A 19,047-nucleotide genomic window follows, 5' to 3' on the forward strand; every position below is an offset into this window, starting at 1 on the left:
CTTACCTGGTTCCAGATCCTCTCTGTGTATCTGGGAAGGGCGAAAACAGCCTTTCCCACTCCCTTGGAGGCCCCACGGAGGCTGAAAGGGCCCATTTCCCGACTCCCGGTGGGACAGGAAGTGACATTTTTTGCTGTCCCCAGCCTCCAGAACCTCTCTAGGAGTCTCTAGGACCCTCTCTAGGAGTCTCTGGAGGCTGGGGACAGGAAAAAACATCACTTCCTGTCCCACCGGGAGTCGGGAAATGGGCCCTTTCAGCCTCCATAGGGCCCCCAAGGGAGTGGGAAAGGCTGTTTTCGCCCTTCCCAGATACACAGAGAGGATCTGGAGCCAGGTAAGAAAGAAAAACGGGCCTTCCCCACCCCGCCCCCAGGCCCTCCAGAGGCAGGAAACAGCCTGTTTCCCTACTTCTGGTGGGCCCAGAAGGCCCAAAAATCAGCTGGCTGGCACGCGCATGCGCCCCAGAGCTGAGCTGGTGTGCCCACTAATATGGCTCCACGTGCCACCTGTGGCACGCGTGCCATAGGTTCGCCATCACGGCCCTATACTCTCCCCATCCCTGATGCTTAAGGAAGACGTCATGGCTACAAATCATTCCTTGTCATTTTGTGACAGCGAAGCTACATTGTCCTTGAAACTTCAGTTTTATTCAAAGAGTTAAATTAAAGTAATTATCCTTGACATACTCAAAAAAGCCTTTGTAATGTTGATGGTGATGACTTTGGGCATTTCTGTAAACTTCAGCTCTTTCTTCTCTTTAGCCTTCCTGACACAGATCCTACTGTTTCTGATAACTGGCAGCCTTGTATCCTTTTTGAGCTATACATTTTTCCTTCTGCCTTCTCTACATGTTCCTTTCTCTTTTCAGTATTTTAGAAAGCTCTGTGTAACCACCCTGTTCTCTTTCACTGTCTTCCATTTTCCCTTCTAGCAGGAACTGTCTCTATTAAGATATTAGTATCTTGTTTTGCAGGATTCCACATTTTTTTCTCTTTCACGATTTCAAGCCATTGGATATTACTAACCTTCCATTAAAGTTCTGCAAATCAGCTCTTCTAAAGTTCACAGTGCAGATACGACTTTCTTCAATTTCTCTTTTTTCTTGATATCATGAACTCAAGTATTATGGTCAGTTTTCTCCCCAAGGTTCCAAGGGCTTTACTTTCTCTTCAACCAATCAACTGCTCCCTCTTAGTAATAATTTGGTCCAAGATTGTAGACTGCCTTATTCCCATTTCTACCTTATGATAACTGAAACTGTAAGAAAGAGAGGAGAAAAAAAATGCTTGTATCTTGACTCTTGTCAAGAATTAGATTTCCAGCTGATGTCAGGCTCATGGAAATTTCCTTTTGTTACTATTGTGTGGCTCTTTGAAAGTTTGGTCATCTGGCACAGAAAATATTCATCCATACCTTCTGCTTGTCCAGTCAGCTCCTCTTTTGTTTCTCTCTCCCCTTATTATTACTCAAACACAAACATTGGAAATCAGTCTAATTCAGGACTTTCTGTGCAGGTATATTCTATGGCATGTTTTTCATTCTAATCATGTGTCATCTCCCGAAGTTTCAATGATGCGTGTGATTGTCATATTTGTTCTTGTACAATATGTTAGGATTCCAAGTTCTCTGTGTTTTCTATATTCCATGCATTAGTGAAGAAATATCTGAGATGGTGCATGGTATCCCCTAGTGGTTTGTTACTCCAGTTGCATGCCAATCTTTCTTCCACCCTTCCATTTATTGCTTTGTTTCTAGTCCTTGATATTGTATTTAATTCTGGGCTTTTGTCACTGTCCTTTTCCCCCCAGTTTAACATTTTCCTGATAAGTGAGTGGTAGGGCACCTGAGGAACACGTTCATCTCAGTCTTTATCACATGTAGCTTATGTCTTGCTAGGATTTTCATGCATGTCTAGGAGCCCCAAGCTCTTCTTGACCACTCTATTTAGTCACCCCTTCACCTTTAAGTGAACATTCTCATTCTCTCTTCTTATGCTACAATGCTCAACTGGAAGGATTGATGAAAATATTACTTGAGCTCCCCATTCTTTCAGCTAGCCTCTGGGAATCTGTTCAAGGCCTGGCAGTTTTCATCTCTGTGTAAGTCAATAGGAGGAGATAGATATTGGTGGTTTTGAAGAATCTTGGCAGTCTGCCAAGAAGAATATGAGCACCTGACATTTACTGCAACATCTTATCAGCCTCCGTTCCTCGAAGAAGGGATGTTCTAAAATGGTGCAATTGTTGTTAGAACAGGAGATCAGAATTGTCTCAACCTCACCATATAAAACATTTGTCCCTTTCCTTATTCATATATTTAGATTTCTATGACTTCCATCATGTGATATATGATGTATGATATATGATGTATGATATATAATATATGTGATACATGAGATATCATATATGATATGTGATATATCATATAACAATTTAAGGGAGAGACTGCAATGAATCAGTCACCACCTGAAAAAGAAGGAACAATCTGGTTCTGGGTATAGCCATGGCATAATCCAAAGAAGTATGACAAGAACGCAACTTTGACAAAGGGGGTGGATAAGAATAAAAAAGAAACTGAAATGAAAGAACTTGTAATAGCAGCAGAAATAGTGGAAAAAAGGAAGAAAGATTAAAAAAATTGATCAGCAATAGGTAAAGATGAAGGGCATGGTTTTTGGTTGAAACATCTGACTACTGTACAGCCACTCATTGCCAAACAGTTTAACAACATACTGCAAAGGAAGGAAATTACATATTGATTAACATCTGTCAAAATCCACTTGATAATAAAAGATCTAACAAAAAGGGCAGCACCAGACAACTACAGGCCAATGACCTGCTTGTAAATAACTTTCAAATTGCTAACTGGTGTGACAACTGATGCAATCCAACAGCATCTAGTTGAAAACAAACTCTTTCCACTTGAACAGAAAAGAAACCGCCCATGCAGCAGAGGAACAAAACATGAAAAGATGATTGTGAAAAACTGCAAGAGAAGGAAGACTAACTTGAATATAACTTGGACTGATCATTTGACTCCCTACCACATGACTGGATAATCAAGTGCCTGGAAATAAAGGAGTTCATAGAAACATCAGAAGCTTTATGTAAAGGTCAGTGGTGATAGACTGAGAGAGGAATATCAAGAGAGGAATATTTCAAGGGGACTAATTATTACCATTGCTGTTTTCATTGCACTGATCCCTCTGTCAACAATACTGAACAAGTCAGACACTGTCTATCAAACTTCAAAAACATCTGCCAGGCTTTCTCACCTCTTTTACACGGATGATCGAAAGTTGTATGGAAAAATACCATCCTAAATACAATCACTGCTCAACACGTTACACATATATAGGCAAGATGTTGCAATGGAGTTTGGGCTGGACAAACATACCATCCTATAGGGGAAAATAGTGAAATCTTAAAAGAATCAAGATGCCCTATGGAAATAATATCAAAAGTCTGGATGAAGATGATCAGAACTATACCTGAGCATCCTTCCAGCTGACAACTTCAAGCACATTGAAGTCAAGAAGAAGGTTAGAAGTAAATACAACATGAGAGTGAAGAAGATCTTAAAGTTCAACCTCAATGGAGAAAATGCCATCAAGGCAATGAACATCTGGGTTATTCTAGTCATTAGATGCACAGTTGCAATAGTGAATTGGACTCAAGCAGAACTAAAAACCCTGGATAGGAAGATTAAAAAACAAACAAATGACAATGAATCATTCCTACATCCACATAGCAATGTTGACAGATTTTACTTACCAAGGAACATAGGTTGTCATGGACTGTTATTAGTACACCAGACAGCTGATGAAGAAAAAGGGGCATTGGAAGAATATCTGAAGGACAGTGAAGAAGATACATTGAAGCTAGTACACCATGAAGGCTTTTTTAATACCGGAGAAACCAAACCGGCCTACAAGAAAGACCAAATGAAAAATAGAAAAGAGACATGGCAAGGCAAAGTGTTAGATGACCAGTATGCATGCTCACACAAACACACACAAGCAGGCAATGCAGATAACAATGAGACCTGGTGATGGCTAAGAGAGGAATGCTGAAGAAAGAGACAGAGAGGCTAATTCTGGTTGTACAAGACCAAGCCTTAAGAACAGATGCATACAAAGCCAGGATTGAGAAGATAGCAACAGAAAGCATGTGCCAACTTTGCAAAGAAGCTGAAGAAACAGTGGATCACTTAGTTAGCTGCAAGAAGATTGCACAGACTGACTACAAAAAATGACATGACAAAGTAGCAACAATGGTTCATTGAAATATCTGCAAGAAATACCATTTGCCTGTAAGCAAGAACTAGTGGGACCATAAAATAGAGAAAGTAAAAGACAATAAAGAAGTTAAAGTGCTTTTGGACTTTATAATTCAAACAGAGAGGCACCTGCCACATAACACCCCAGATTTAAGAGAGAGATAAGAAAAAGTCTGCATAATGGACCTGGCAGTACCTACAGTAGACACAGCAGAATAGAAGAGAAAGAACTAGAGAAAATCACAAAATATAAAGACCTGCAAATGGAAGTAGAATGACTATAGCAAAACTAACCACGGCTTAGGACCTGGTTACTTACGGGACCGCCTACTACCATCAATAGCCTCCCACCGACCAGTATGCTCCCACAGAGAGGGGCTCCTCCAGGTGCCGTCGGCCAAACAATGTCGGCTGTCGGCCCCTAGGGGGAGAGCCTTCTCTGTGGGGGCACCGACGATCTGGAATGAGCTCCCCCCAGAGATACGGAGGATTCCGGACCTGCGCACCTTCCGCCGCGAGTTGAAGACGCTTTTATTTCATCAAGCTGGCCTCGCCTAAATCTTCTCCCTTTTAAGTGTAAATTTTAAATTTTTACTGTATTAAAATATGGGTATTTTAAATTACGGGTATTAATTCAGCCAAATTTATTTAATTCATTTTATTCGATTTTAAATTTTGTATATCTATGTGTTTTATTTCATGGCTGTGCACCGCCCTGAGTCCTTCGGGAGTAGGGCGGTATAGAAATTCAATAAAAACTAAAACTAAAAAAAAAACAAAGTAAAGATGGTGCTAGTAATAATAGGCACCTTGGAGACAATCCCAAAACATCTGGAGTACCACTTGAACATTCTTGGCATTGACAAAATCACCTTCCCTCAGTTGCAAAAGGCAGCTTTAGCTGGAACAGCTCACATCCTATAATGATATCTTTAACACTATCAAACAACATCTGTTGACCCCAGATTGGGAAGGATTTGGTAGAGGGATAAAAATGTCAATCTAGACTAAACATCTGGCTAACTGTGCAATCAACAACAACAACAATAATAATATTTCACATAAATTCTACAGATATTTTCAAAGTGCTATAATGCTGTGATTGTCAGGAGTAATTCGTTGCACTAAAATACTGGATTTTGAAGTGGTTTGCTGACAGACCATGACAATAGTGCTATCATTTTAAATTTGCATTATTCAACCATCTGCTACATTGTGTGAAAACTATGTTGGGGGTGACTGTTGTTTCTGAGTTATTATGACAGATGTATCTTGAATAGGTTTGTGCTAGAGAGTTATTTCTGTAATTTTTGGCAGAACAAATGTCTTGTACATCTATGGATTTATGTTAGTTTGTCTACCAGTCTGGATCCTGAAGTTACTCCCTTCAAAGGATTTCCATCACTGTATTGTATTTGGAGAAAATATGTTTACAGATTGCAGAGATATTTGAGAACTGTTTCAGCTTTTTATGTCCAGCTTCTGCTATAAAATATTTCCTGCACTTAAATGCTTGTACACATACTACTCCGAGCTCATAATATCTGTGGATGTTGTCCCTTTGTACCTCATGACACTGACACAAATCTGTTCTTGGGAACAAATAGTCTGTTATAATATACCTCTAACTTTCTATTCTCATTTATTGTATAAGAGGCAAGTAACTAGAGTTTGAAAAATCTAAAGACTTTAGAGATGTACTGAGTGGTCTGGTGAAATGCTAGTATATAGACTTTGGGATTAGACAATAGGCAGAGTTGGTTAAGAGATAAAGAGAAAATATTTTGAGAGGAATGCCATGTCTTTTCTTGATTCCTGGGCTGAATTACAACTCCCAGAGTCCATGGCTAGCTACAAGCTTTTCGCTGCTGTCTAAGTTGCATGGCTGCCAGACAGAGTACTGAGCTTATATAGAATTAGATCTTCTGTTCAAATATGTTAACCCGCCTAAACAAGCCCCCTAAACATTCACAGATATGACGAGGGGGGGGGGAACTGAGGTATGTTGTGACATTATGACACAACCCTCCTGACTTGCCTCTTGCCTCCAATAATAGGATGGACATATGAAAGAATGGAGATGTGATATCATCATACATGTCTTCATTACCTCATGGTTGCCTGTGAATGCCTTATACCAATCCCACTTTTATGCTCTGCGTTTTACGAATTGATCCAATGATGGATCATTTCTGATTCCTGATGCCATACCTGTGAATGTTCATGGGGATTGAAAATAGGGGCAGTTAATTTATTTGAACAGAAGATCTAATTGTATATAAGCTCACTGCTCTATCTGGTAGCCATGTATCCTAGCCAGCAGTGAGCATATTTAAGAAAGTGAACTGTGCTCAGTATCATTTTGGTATCTGAATGGAGAGTTAACACTCTTAAACCCCCCACCCCCACCTCAGTAAGTGTCTCAAAAGCCATAATGGAATGGAATGGAATGGAATGGAATGAAATGGAATGGAATAGAATAGAATAGAATAGAATAGAATAGAATAGAATAGAATAGAATAGAATAGAATAGAATAGAATTCTTTATTGGCCAAGTGTGATTGGACACACAAGGAATTTGTCTTTGGTGCATATGCTCTCAGTGTACATAAAAGAAAAGATACATTTGTCAAGAATCATAAGGTACAACACTTAATGATAGTCATAGAGTACAAATAAGCAATCAAATCATATTAGGAAACAGTCAATATAAATTGTAAGGATTCCAGCAACAAGGTTACAGTCATACAGTCATAAGTGGGAGGAGATGGGTGATAGGAACGATGAGAAAATTAATAGTAGTGCAGACTTAGTAAATAGTTTGACAGTGTTGAGGGAATTATTTTTTTAGCAGATTGATGGCATTCGGGAAAAAACTGTTCTTGTATTTAGTTGTTCTGGTGTTCAGTGCTCCATAGCGTTATTTTGAGGGTAGGGGTTGAAACAGTTTATATCCAGGTTATGAGGGGTCTATAAATATTTTCACAGCCCTCTTTTTGACTCGTGCAGTATACAGGTCCTCAATGGAAGACAGGTTGGTAGTAACTGTTTTTTCTGCAGTTCTAATTATCCTCTGAAATCTGTGACTGTCTTGTTGGGTTGCAGAACCAAACCAGACAGTTATAGAGGTGCAGATGGCAGACTCAATAATTCCTCTGTAGAACTGGATCAGCAGCTCTTTGGACAGTTTGAGCTTTCTGAGTTGGTGCAGAAAGAACATTCTTTGTTGTGCTTTTTTGATGACGTTTTTGATGTTGGGTGTCCATTTTAGGTCTTGAGATATGGTAGAACCTAGAAATTTGAAGGTCTCTACTGTTGATACTGTGTTGTCTAGATTTGTAAGAGGTGGTAGTATGGGAGGGTTTCTCCTAAAGTCCACTACCATTTCTACGGTTTTGAGTGTGTTCAGTTCCAGATTGTTCTGGTTGCACCATGAGGCTAGTTGTTCAACCTCCTGTCTGTATGCGGGTTCATCATTGTCTCGAATGAGACCGATCACTGTTGTGTCATAACAAGACATAATAAGACTCTGATGCAGCTTCCCTGACGCCACTGGAGGGCTCGGAGTTGAAAGCCTTTTCCCCCTCCAGCATCCTGCTCCATATCTGACCTTGCCATTTTCATTGAATTAAGTTGGAGGAAGCCATAGCACTTAGGGATAGAAAATTTAATCAGCTGGACATGTGAATATATCTCTATCTCTTTTGGCAGGTTAATCTGCAGATGGGTCTGCTTTGCATACTACAGCTGTCTATTTGTTTACTTGTCTTGGTATAAGGCTGGTGAGGGTTACTGAGATATAATGACTTTACAATAACATATTAAGAAAAAGAAGACAGGATATTAAATAATTGACTCATCAAGCAGGTCCTTTTCAGATGGGGGCAGCAGATTCTGATGTCACAGAGAGAGAGAAAAATAAATTTAATTCTGTAATTAAATATTATTTATTGTCAAGGATGACGAGTACAAAGCAGAAGAAAAACCTGAGAAATTTTCTGAATTCTGTGTGGCGCTTGATTGGCTTTGGGTACTACACATTTGGGAGAATAGCAGGGCTCCATTCACTACTCTGCCTCTGATTGCCTTGGTAAGACCACACTTGGAATATTGTTAGAGAAAAATTATTTCTCTATAGCTGTGCCTATTAATGGCTTTTGGAATGTACAGATATATAAGCCAATCAGAGGGCAGCTAATATGTTTGAATCTCCCGGGCCCTCCCCTAACTGTCACAGTTAACAGTATAAAAGGAGATTCTTAACAGAAACCCCTGATCTGGCTCTGGCTCTTCAGATTGCTCTTTACCTTGCCCTTCAGTTTACTATTCAGTTTGATCTTCTGTCTAGAATTGTATTGTCTTCTAGGATTTTCTGTTAGATAACTATGAGCAGTTTGGAAGTCTGTTAGAAGAGCAGTTCTGTGGTATATAATAATATTTCTTCTGAGGAAGAATAGTCATAGATAACATAGCTTAAAGAGAATATATATATATATATAGATAGATAGATAGATAGATAGCTGACAGTATAATTTATCATAGTAACTAAGTGCTGTTTATTAATTGAATATATATTGTTATGTTTTTATTATGTAAATAAAAACATTTACTGTTAACTGCTTCAGAGGATCATTTGTTTAAGTAGAATTTCATAGAGATAAAGGTTCACGGTCCATTGATTTTATTAACCTCCACAACAAATATTACATCCAGTTTTGGTCACCACAATATTAAAAAGATATTGAGACTCTAGAAAGAGTGCAAAGATGATTAGGGGACTGGAGGCTAAAACATAAAGAACAGTTGCTGGAATTGGGTACGTCTAGTTTAATGAAAAGAAAGACTGGGGTGACATAATAGCAGTCTTCCAATATCTAAGAGGCTGCCACAAAGAAGAGGGAGTCAAGCTATTCTCCAAAGCACCTGAAGGCAGGACAAGAAGCAATGGGTGGAAACTAATCAAGGAGAGAACCAATCTAGAACTAAGGAGAAATTTATTGACACTTAGAATAATTAATCAGTGGAATGACTTGCATCCAGAAGTTGTGGGTGCTCCAACACTGGAGTTTTTTAAGAAGAGATTGGACAGCCATTTGTCTGAAATGGTATAGAATTTCCTGCTTGATCAGGGGGTTGGACTAGAAGACCTCCAAGATCATTTCCAACTCTGCTATTCTGTTTTGTTTTGTTTTGTTCTGCCTCTTACCATCAAGCCAGGTTATAATCAGAAGGAAACTCTGCCCCATCCAAGAGAAGAACAAAGTGCTGGAAATGGATATGTGGAAGACAGATCTTTGAAGAAGCAATATCTTCACAAGTGTTACAGCAAGAGAATGTGATGAGAAGGAGGCTTAGGCTGCAGGCTGCAGAATTAATTTCCTAAGGAAAATAATTTGCTCCACTGAGATTATGGCTATGCAACATTAAGTGTGGATTATTATTGGTATAGCAATTATTCATGTCCCAATGTTGTAGATAACGATCTTATCTAAATGTCTTACAAGCAAGAAAAATAAAAGTGTAAATAAAGCACAATGAATATTAGTTATAAACAATCAAACCAAAATCTCCTAATGTCCTTCCCGCAGAGAAGCTGATCAGATTGTTGACTGGAGAGAGGATCAGCTTCCTGAATGAGGCTGCTTAACCTTTTGCCTCACTTGTATGTGTGTGTGTGTATGTGTGTGTGTGTGTGTGTGTGTCCACACATGTGCATGCATGGTGGTGAGTGAGATGTGTGTGGGGAGGTATGAGGGGAAGCATTGCACTGACATAATTGCCTGTGTACAATATCAGCTTGTAAAGAACTAGCAGTGTTATTTGCCAGCTGCTCTTTCCTCCAAGATACATTTATAAAAGCTGTAAGAATGGACTGCAAGAATCCAGATGACTGCTAGATAACAATGCAGCAGAGACAGACCAGAATTACCTCTTATCATCTTCTGAATATTTGCTGCCTGTATCTGGTAAATCCTCTATACATGGAATAAAATTTAATACAAAGATGGCACTTGAGAAAGAGGTAAAACTAAGATTTTTCCCAAATTGTATATTAAGGGAACTCACAAATTTTTCCTCATTTTTGTTCAAGGATTAATATCCCAAATTGCAAGCAGGAAATGGCTGTTCCTGAAGCCAGTATGTGCATTCACATTTCCTGTCTGTTGTGGATTAAGCTGGCATAAAGAGATTAAACAGCTAACTGAATACAGTCCCTCATGATGCTACAAATCAGAAAGGGAGCTACCAATCACTGAGAGAATGTTGTAAAGTCAGAGAAGTTTTAAAATGTTTAGAAATATAACAATTTAGTCTGAATTATTAAAAATATTTTAGTGTATTAAATATAACAAGCAAACAAAAGCATCACTGATAATATACTGTGGTAATAAACTATCTACCTGGCAATGATTAAAATAAATTGAACCAAAAAATAAAGAAAAAAAAATTAAAATCCACACGATACCAATATGCAATTAATTCAATCCTTAACTAATTATACCTAGACCAGCATCTCAGTTTTATCCCAAAGGTGGGTTTTCAAGAGGCAACTGGACTTTTTGGTTTTTCTTTGAAGACATTTCGCTTCTCATCCAAGAAGCTTCTTCAGCTCTTCTCCAGCTTCTTGGATGAGAAGCAAAACATCTTCAAAGAAAAACAAGAAAGTCCAGTTGCCTCTTGAAAAAGCACATTTGGGACAACCATGACCTGGATGATGGAGAATCTCCATTGATAGTTTTAGAATATAAAGTCGTTTTTAAAAAGTTGACAAAGGACACATCTCTTGAATCCATTTCTTAATATCAGGAGTATTCATTTCTTTCCGTTTACATAAGATCATTTTCTTGCCAAGCCGGGCTGCAGGCTCATAAAATCGGAATTGTACATGAAAGATAAATACCATACTTTAGATCTATAGATATCACTTTTACATCTTTAACTGCTATGGCTTCTCCCTCAAGATTATGTTCAAATAGTTTGAAACTTGAAACCAAAGGGCAGCTGTAACTGGACATGTCATTCAGTCTGATTAGTACAGCTATTCACATAAAGTCAGAAAAGAAGCAGAAGGTCAATGGAGAAGGGCATAAGATGTTCCTTTGCTAATTTATGTAGTGGAATTTGTGTGGAGTAAATTGTGTGTCGGTTGCACATAGAACTAATTTCCATAATTGAAACTCAAAAGCACAGCTTCTCAATATTGACCTGAAGGACAACTTTGTGATGGCTCAGTGTACTGTAAAAATATTCCCCACTGGTTGCCAACATTAGTGCCCCTGCTTACTCTTTTTTATTGTATGCGAACAGTTTGGTTTGAGGCTGGTAATAGACTCAGGCAGAAGGACCAATTGCTGAAATCTGGCTTTGGATCACAAATGTCCCAAAGGTACTTTCTGAGGAGGCAACTGACTGTCTTGTTTTTTCTTTGAAGACGTTTCACTTCTTAGAATAGAAAAGACTTCAAAGAAAAAAACAAGAAAGCCCAGTTGCCTTCTGAAAAAGCACCTTTGGGACAACCATGACCTGGATGACTGAGAATCTCTATAGACTTTTGGATTGCAAAGTTTCACAAAAGCTTGAACTTAAATACAAAGTTCCTGCTGTGCTTGACTGTTTGTTAACTTAACCCTCAGATTTATAATACTACATCTTATGTCCTATAGCTTTATGGATCCAACTAATGAATATATTTTATTGTATACTGCTTTATACCAACCGTATACTATATTTCATCTCCTAATATTCCTGACTTATTTTTCTTTCAATTCTGAGTCTTGCCAGCCAGCCAGGCCAGTATGTGCAGCTTGCTACTTTGTCATTTGGTGCTTGGTCCTGCTATCTTCTCTGTTATCTGTCCTCACTTCCCCACTTCGGTTCTGCTGTCTCTAAAACAGCCTCACACAATCTCCATCCCTTCCCTTCCCTTCCCTTCCCTTCCCTTCCCTTCCCTTCCCTTCCCTTCCCTTCTTTTTGAAGGAATAGATTCTTTAATTTTCCAAGGGACGATAAACCTTCAAAGCAAGATGGAGAGGAGGGGTGCAATATTTCTATCTCCACATGTTTCTTTATACACACACTTTTTTAAGCTAAAGGTTTAGATTTAAGATTCCGGCCTTAGCCCCTTACAGCTCCAAGTTTCTCTTTTTGCATTATCTTTACAAAGTGCAATATCTGTCTTTGCATTCTTTGAGAGAAAATCTGCAATTAGATTTTGCTTGCTGCACAAATATAGAAAGGAAATTCAGAAAGACTGAAGGGTAAAATATCAGTAGGCACAAATATCAACATCATATATCCTTGTCTTACTCCTTGTTCAATAATCAACTATATGTGGTATGATGTTATCTGGTTTGGTGATGAAACATCTGCAAGAAAACAATGAAGCTCAGAGAGTACCAAAGACTCCACAACAACTATACACTGTGTGCACAATTATTAGGCAACTGAGTATTTTGACCATATTATCCTTGGTATGCATATTTTCCACCTCCAAGTTGTATAAACTTAAATGCTTAGTGGATATAAACAGATCAGGTGATATGTATTTGTGTAATGAGGGAGGGTGTGGCCTAAGGAGATCCACAAAACCCTATATCAAGGTGTGCATAATTATTAGTCAGATTCTTTTCTGCAGGCAAAATGGGCTAAAAAAGAGATTTAACTGACTGAAAAGTCAAAAATTGTAAAAAGGGTTTCAGAGGAATGCAGCACTCTTGAAATTGCTAAGATATTGGGGTGTGATCACAGAACCATCAAATGTTTTGTTGCAAATAGTCAAGAGGGTCGCAAGAAACAGGTTGAGAAAAAAAGACGCACCTTAACTGTCAAAGATTTGAGAAGAATCAAACATGAAGCTACCAGGAGCCCATTATCCTCAAGTGCTGTCATATTTCAGAACTGCAACCTACCTGGAGTGCCCAGAAGTACAAGATGTTTAGTGCTCAGAGACATGGCTAAGGTAAGGAAGGCTGAAATCCGACCACTATTGAACAAGACACATAAGTTGAAACAACAAGACTGGGTCAAGAAATATTTGAAGATTTTTCAAAGGTTTTATGGACTGATGAGATGAGAGTGACTCTTGGTGGACCAGATGGATGGGCCCGTGGCTAGATCAGTAATGGGCACAGATCTCCACTTCGACTCAGACGCCAGCAAAGTGGAGGTGGGGTAGTGGTATGGGCTGGTATTATGAAAGATGAGCCAGTTGGACCTTTTTGGGTTGAAGATGGACTCAAAATCAACTCCCAAACCTACTGCCAGTTTTTAGAAGACACTTTCTTCAAGCAGTGGTACAGGAAAAAGTCTGCACCTTTCAAGAAGATCATGATTTTTATGCAGGATAATGCTCCATCGCATGCATCCAAGTACTTCACTGTGTGGCTAGCCAGTAAAGGCCTTAAAGATGGAAGAATAATGACATGGCCCCCTTCCTCACCTGACCTAAACCCTATTGAGAACTTGTAAGTCCTTCTTAAATGGGAGCTTTACAGTGAAGGAAAACAGTACACCTCTCTGAACAGTGTTTGGGAGGCTGTGGTTGCTACTGCACAAAAAGTTGATCATCAACCGATCAAGAAACTGACAGACTCCATGAATGGAAGGCTTATGACTGCTATTGAAAGGAAGGATGGCTATATTGGTCACTGATTTTTTTTTTAAATGTCAGAAATGTTTATTTGTAAATTTTGAGTTTTTTTTTTTTAATTATTCTCACTTTAACAGATGAAAATAAATGCGTGAGATGGGAAAATTTTCATTTTTCATTTAGCTCAATAATAATTCTGCACACTAATAGTTGCCCAATAATTGTGCACACATAGATATTCTCCTAAGAAAACTATCACCTCACTTTTGCTTTCTTAAATATTCAGGTTTGAGGTTTATTAACATTTTGGATTGACCAAGAGCACTGTTCAATAATAAAATTAATCCTCAAAAATATAGCTTGCCTAATAATTGTATGCACAGTGTATGCTAAGCATTCCATTTCTTCTTATGCATGCTTTACTTTTATCACATTTCATTCTTAACACGTTCAGCAGCCCATCTTCTACTTCATTATTTATCCAGAACATTTCTATAATTGAAGCCTACTCACTTTGTCATACATTTTCCTCTAAATACACAAATATACAACATTTTTTTCCTGACAGCCATACTCTTCTCAGTAACCTTTTGAAAAGCAAAAAGTTATTGAACCTGCTGTCTGCCTGGTATAAAGCCTCACTACACTTCTCAAAGTTTTTCATGGTCACCTCTTATATCCTTTCAATCAGAATTTTGCCAAACATTTTCCAGGCAATTTAACAAATTAATCCTCTGTAGTTTTTCCTCATGCTACAGTATTTTTTATTTTATGTAAAGGAACAGTAACATTCTTCTGAATCTCCAGCACAGATGCAGTGCTCACACAGTGTTAAACAAATCTCTGCTGTAAGGAATTTTTATTTTAACAATACTTCATGGACAATACTGTTTAACATTTAGATGTTCTTAAAGCAATTATCATTCTTTTTCATTAGCTAAACTAAAATGTACACTATTGTTTCCATTTTTGACATATCTTTCCCGCTTTTATACATGGCCCTAAAACATTCCTTCCAGTATTCCCTCACTTTAGTTTCTTCTCAATTCATATTCCCACTTTAATTTTCAGTTTGACTCACTCTGCTGGAGGGTCCTTCCAGTGGTGAAATCCATTTTTTTTACTACTGTTTCTGTGGGCGTGGCTTGGTGGGCATGGTGTTGCTTGGTGGGCATGGTTTGGTGGGTGTGGCAGGGGAAGGATACTGCAAAATCTCAATTCCCACCCCACTCTGGGGCCAGCCAGAGGTAGTATATGCCAGTTCTCTGAACTACTCAAAATTTCTGCTACTGGTTCTCCGAACTGCTCAAAATTTCCGCTACCGGTTCTCCAGAACCTGTCAGAACCTGCTGGATTTCACCCCTGCCCACTTCACCTATTTTCAAAGATATTAGTTATTTCCCTAAAATTTTTCTCTGCCTTTTAAAATCTGAACAAAGAAAGAAGGGATCTGGATCTGCTTTTGATGTATTTCTATTCAATTATCAGGGTTTTTATTTTCACACTAATTTTCTGAAAAGGGAGAGCTGACTCCAAAGCTTCAATTCCCTAACTATTTGAATCACCATGAATTTTTTTTCTTTTTGCTGAAGCAAATAATGTGGACGTTCAAATAAAAACATTATTTGAATTTCCTTGGTATCCCCCCCACACACACACACTTGGTGGCATTTCGAGACATTGCAGCATCTGGAGAAACTTCCTTTTGTCACGTTGAAACAAATGTTCTGTGACTTAACTGCCAACCCACTTTCCCTTCTGGAGCACATTTTTAACAGAGCTTAATGGAGGGTTGCCCCAGCAAATGACAACATATAATTGATCATGTTTGGTCTCCAAAAGAAAGCAGGGTTGGACTGAATCCTTTAATACTCAAATGAGAGACTGCTAGGGAATCCCAGAGTTGTAAAGTAGACTTGAAAATCAGAAAAGCATTCCAGAAGTCAATAACAAGCAACTGTTGTATTTTCACTAAAACTTCAGGGCATGAGCATAAAATCATCTGTAGTCAAACTTGACTTGAAGATGTTTACCTTCTCGCTTATTGGGTTGTGTTGGAAGTTGATGGAGCGGCACCGGAGATGTCAGTAAGTATGTGGAATGGGGTGGGAGGAACTCCAGAAACAAATAGGTGATAATACAATTTGCTTGAAAATGTCAGGTTCTTCAAAAGGCTTATTGGAAACCATTTGTATGTATTTGAGATAGCTGGTTATCTATTTTAATTCTCAGTAAGCCATGACGTGTCTAGGCTTGCCCAGAGACACCCACATACACTCACACATTCTTTCAGGCCCAGGATGATTTACACCAGTTTGCCCTTTGATAAACAAGTTGACAAGCTGACAGCAATCATGCAGTCACACAATTGAAAGAATGGATGGAGACAACAGTGATCAGTTGTCAGAGATTTCAAGAGAGTAGTGCACTGCTGCCATCTGCTGGAGTTGTCCATGAATTAAAAGCAAAGGTTGCATTTGTCAGATTCAGGTAAAAAGCCATGGATCCCCCTGTTTCGAAGCAATTTGATACTCTTTATGGTTTGGATTTTGCTGTCAGAAATGCCTATTGATTTCAGTCAGCTTGGGGAATGTCAAAATTATGAGAGCTGGAATTGAAAATACTGGAAAGGCATGAGATGACCCATACTTTCCATGGTATACAGCAAGCCAGCACTATTTATTTATCTTATCTACTGTATTAGAGAAATAAAGAAAAAAAAAAGAAAAAAAAAAAGAAAAAATGATTCCAGTCATGTAGTTGTTTAGTTTTGCTGTTCTTTGAAGTTCTTACTATTGGTGGTTCAAGCAATATGTGTTCAATATTATTCCAGTGTAGTTTAAGATTTTGTCAGATAGGTGAATGTTTTCTTTCAAAATAGTGTATATGTCTAAAAATGAAATACTTAGTGATATGATTTTTTTTGCACCTGATTTTGTGACCTTTTTTTGCTGTGTTAAGCATATCTGGTTTCCCCCATTGACTTTGCTTGTTGGAAGCCCCTTGGGGAGGTAAAAATGATGATTATGTGAGCCCAGGATACTGCAACCTTCATAAATATATTAAGATACTGGTTATCTTGCACCCTGATTTTGATTAACAGATTAACAAAGTTGGAAGGGACCTTGCAGGTAATTTAGTCCAGGGGTCTCCAACCTTGGCAACTTTAAGACTTGTGGACTTCAGCTCCCAGAATTCCTCAGCCAGCTTTGCTGGGAGTTGAAGTCCACAAATCTTAAAGTTGCCAAGGTTGGAGACCCCTGATCTAGTCTAAACCCCTGGAGGACATTTTGACGGTTGTAAGTGCAAGTACTGACAATAAGTCTTTTTTTCCAGCACCACTGTAACTTTGTTAAACTATAAGTCTTGCAGATTCATGGGAGTTCATTATTCTAGATTTAACAAGCAAGTAGAAAAGATCCTACTAATGACTCTAGTATCTTTTGATCAGTAGAAAACAAGTTGCCCTAATAATTTTCGCTCATTGTTACTGATTCATCATTATTTAGATATTACATTAAATTATTTCTGCCTTGAGTCTCCTGTGGATAGAAGGACAGATCATAAATCATCATCATCATCAACAACAACAACAATAATACACAAAAACATTCATGTATTACTAATAATTCTGGATTTTTTAAAAGTTATCGAAAATGAGAAGGTGAAGATCTTGTGGGACTTTCGAATACAGGCGGATCATCATTTGGAACACAACACACCAGATATCACAGTTGCTGAAAACCAAAACATACAGTGTATTGATATCGCGGTACCAGGAGATGCCAGAGTTAAAGAAAAAGAACTGGAAAAAAATAACGAAATATCACAACTTGGCCATTGAAACTACGTGATTATGAATGAAACATGTAACAGTGATACCCATTGTCATTGGGGCACTTGGTACCATGTCCAAGAATTTTATAAAATACATCAAGAAATTGCAGCTTCCTGCAATAACACGAGCGGAACTGCAAAAAAATGTGCTACTCGGAACATCGTACATCTTAAGAAGGTACTTGGTTGATACCTAGGACGCTGGCAGCAACCCGTATCAACTATTAGCGCCAGTCAATGGTATTTGTGATACATTTTTGAATGTTCAGTTGACTGAGTTTCATGTTTAATGAATAAAGTATATAATAATAATAATAATACACAAAAATATTCATGTATTACTAATAATTTTGGATTTAGCTGGACAGATGTGATTCTAAGTATTGGTCCAGCTCCAGGGCCAACTGATTGACTTTGAGCCAATCAGTCTAGCTTATCTCATATAAGGCTGTTGTGGAAGCCTTATATGAGGTAAGTGGAAACTGTTCTGACCTCCTGAAGAAAAGCTGAGGTAGATATAGAACAAAAAAATAATATTTCAGTTGGCATAAATGCTGCCCCTCTTTCTAAATGTAGTGAAAGCATTCCTTGTAGTAATTATGGAGTTTTAATATTTTAGTCAAAAGCACTTTAAGTCCATCCATTTTAAGAAAGTTCCTTGTTCATCGCTCCCAGGAACAAACACAAGCACGCATCTATACAGAAAGAGACACATTCTGCTACAATGAACACAGTAGCAAGACTTGAGGGACCAAATATTTTACCATGGACAAGATAAGATTCTCGTATTATGTATCTTTTAGGAATTGAGAGGCTGCATTTCATACCAAATGAAGCTCCTGGGATATGTTTTAAGAGTAGCTCCCTGCAAAGTGTGTTGCAGTATGACAAAATTGATATATCTGCATGGAAAAGAGTAGATTGATATTTTGTTTGTTGTTAGAAGGCAAAGTTTAGTATTGATTAAAAAGGAGGAGCATGCTGTTGCTATGGAGAAACAAATGAGGTCTTTGATTTAGATTCATGATATTTAAAATATTTCCATGCATACTTATTTTAAATCCTTCAGATCCTCTGATTCTATTGAAAGCTAATTTTTGTTGAACGGTGTAAATATGCCAGATTAACCAAGCTATGCTTGAATGTTGTCACTGTTTCAATGTGCACCGACCGCAGCTATCACCTGCCATTCCCTCAGACAAGTGGCTGTGCCCTAAGAACCTCTTAAGGGCTCTCCTGGGCAGTTGATTTCCCCAATTTTCTTCAATTATTTTTGATGTTGTGAAGCTTGCTGGGCAATCTTGCTAACAGCTGTGTTAACCTTTCCTTTTTTGTAGGTGTAG

General features: G+C 38.3%; 1 long non-coding RNA gene across 1 annotated transcript; it reads left to right on the forward strand.

Moving 5' to 3' along the window:
• Window positions 1–8,514: 8,514 nt before the first annotated feature.
• Window positions 8,515–9,796, forward strand: LOC148116533 (uncharacterized). Its single transcript, XR_015733641.1, has 2 exons — window positions 8,515–8,702; window positions 9,496–9,796. It is a non-coding gene; the product is annotated as an uncharacterized LOC148116533 (long non-coding RNA).
• Window positions 9,797–19,047: the final 9,251 nt, after the last annotated feature.

Source organism: Pantherophis guttatus, chromosome 1 (genome assembly GCF_059756535.1).
Source record: "Pantherophis guttatus breed Tessera chromosome 1, ASM5975653v1, whole genome shotgun sequence".
Taxonomy (NCBI): Eukaryota; Metazoa; Chordata; class Lepidosauria; order Squamata; family Colubridae; genus Pantherophis; species Pantherophis guttatus.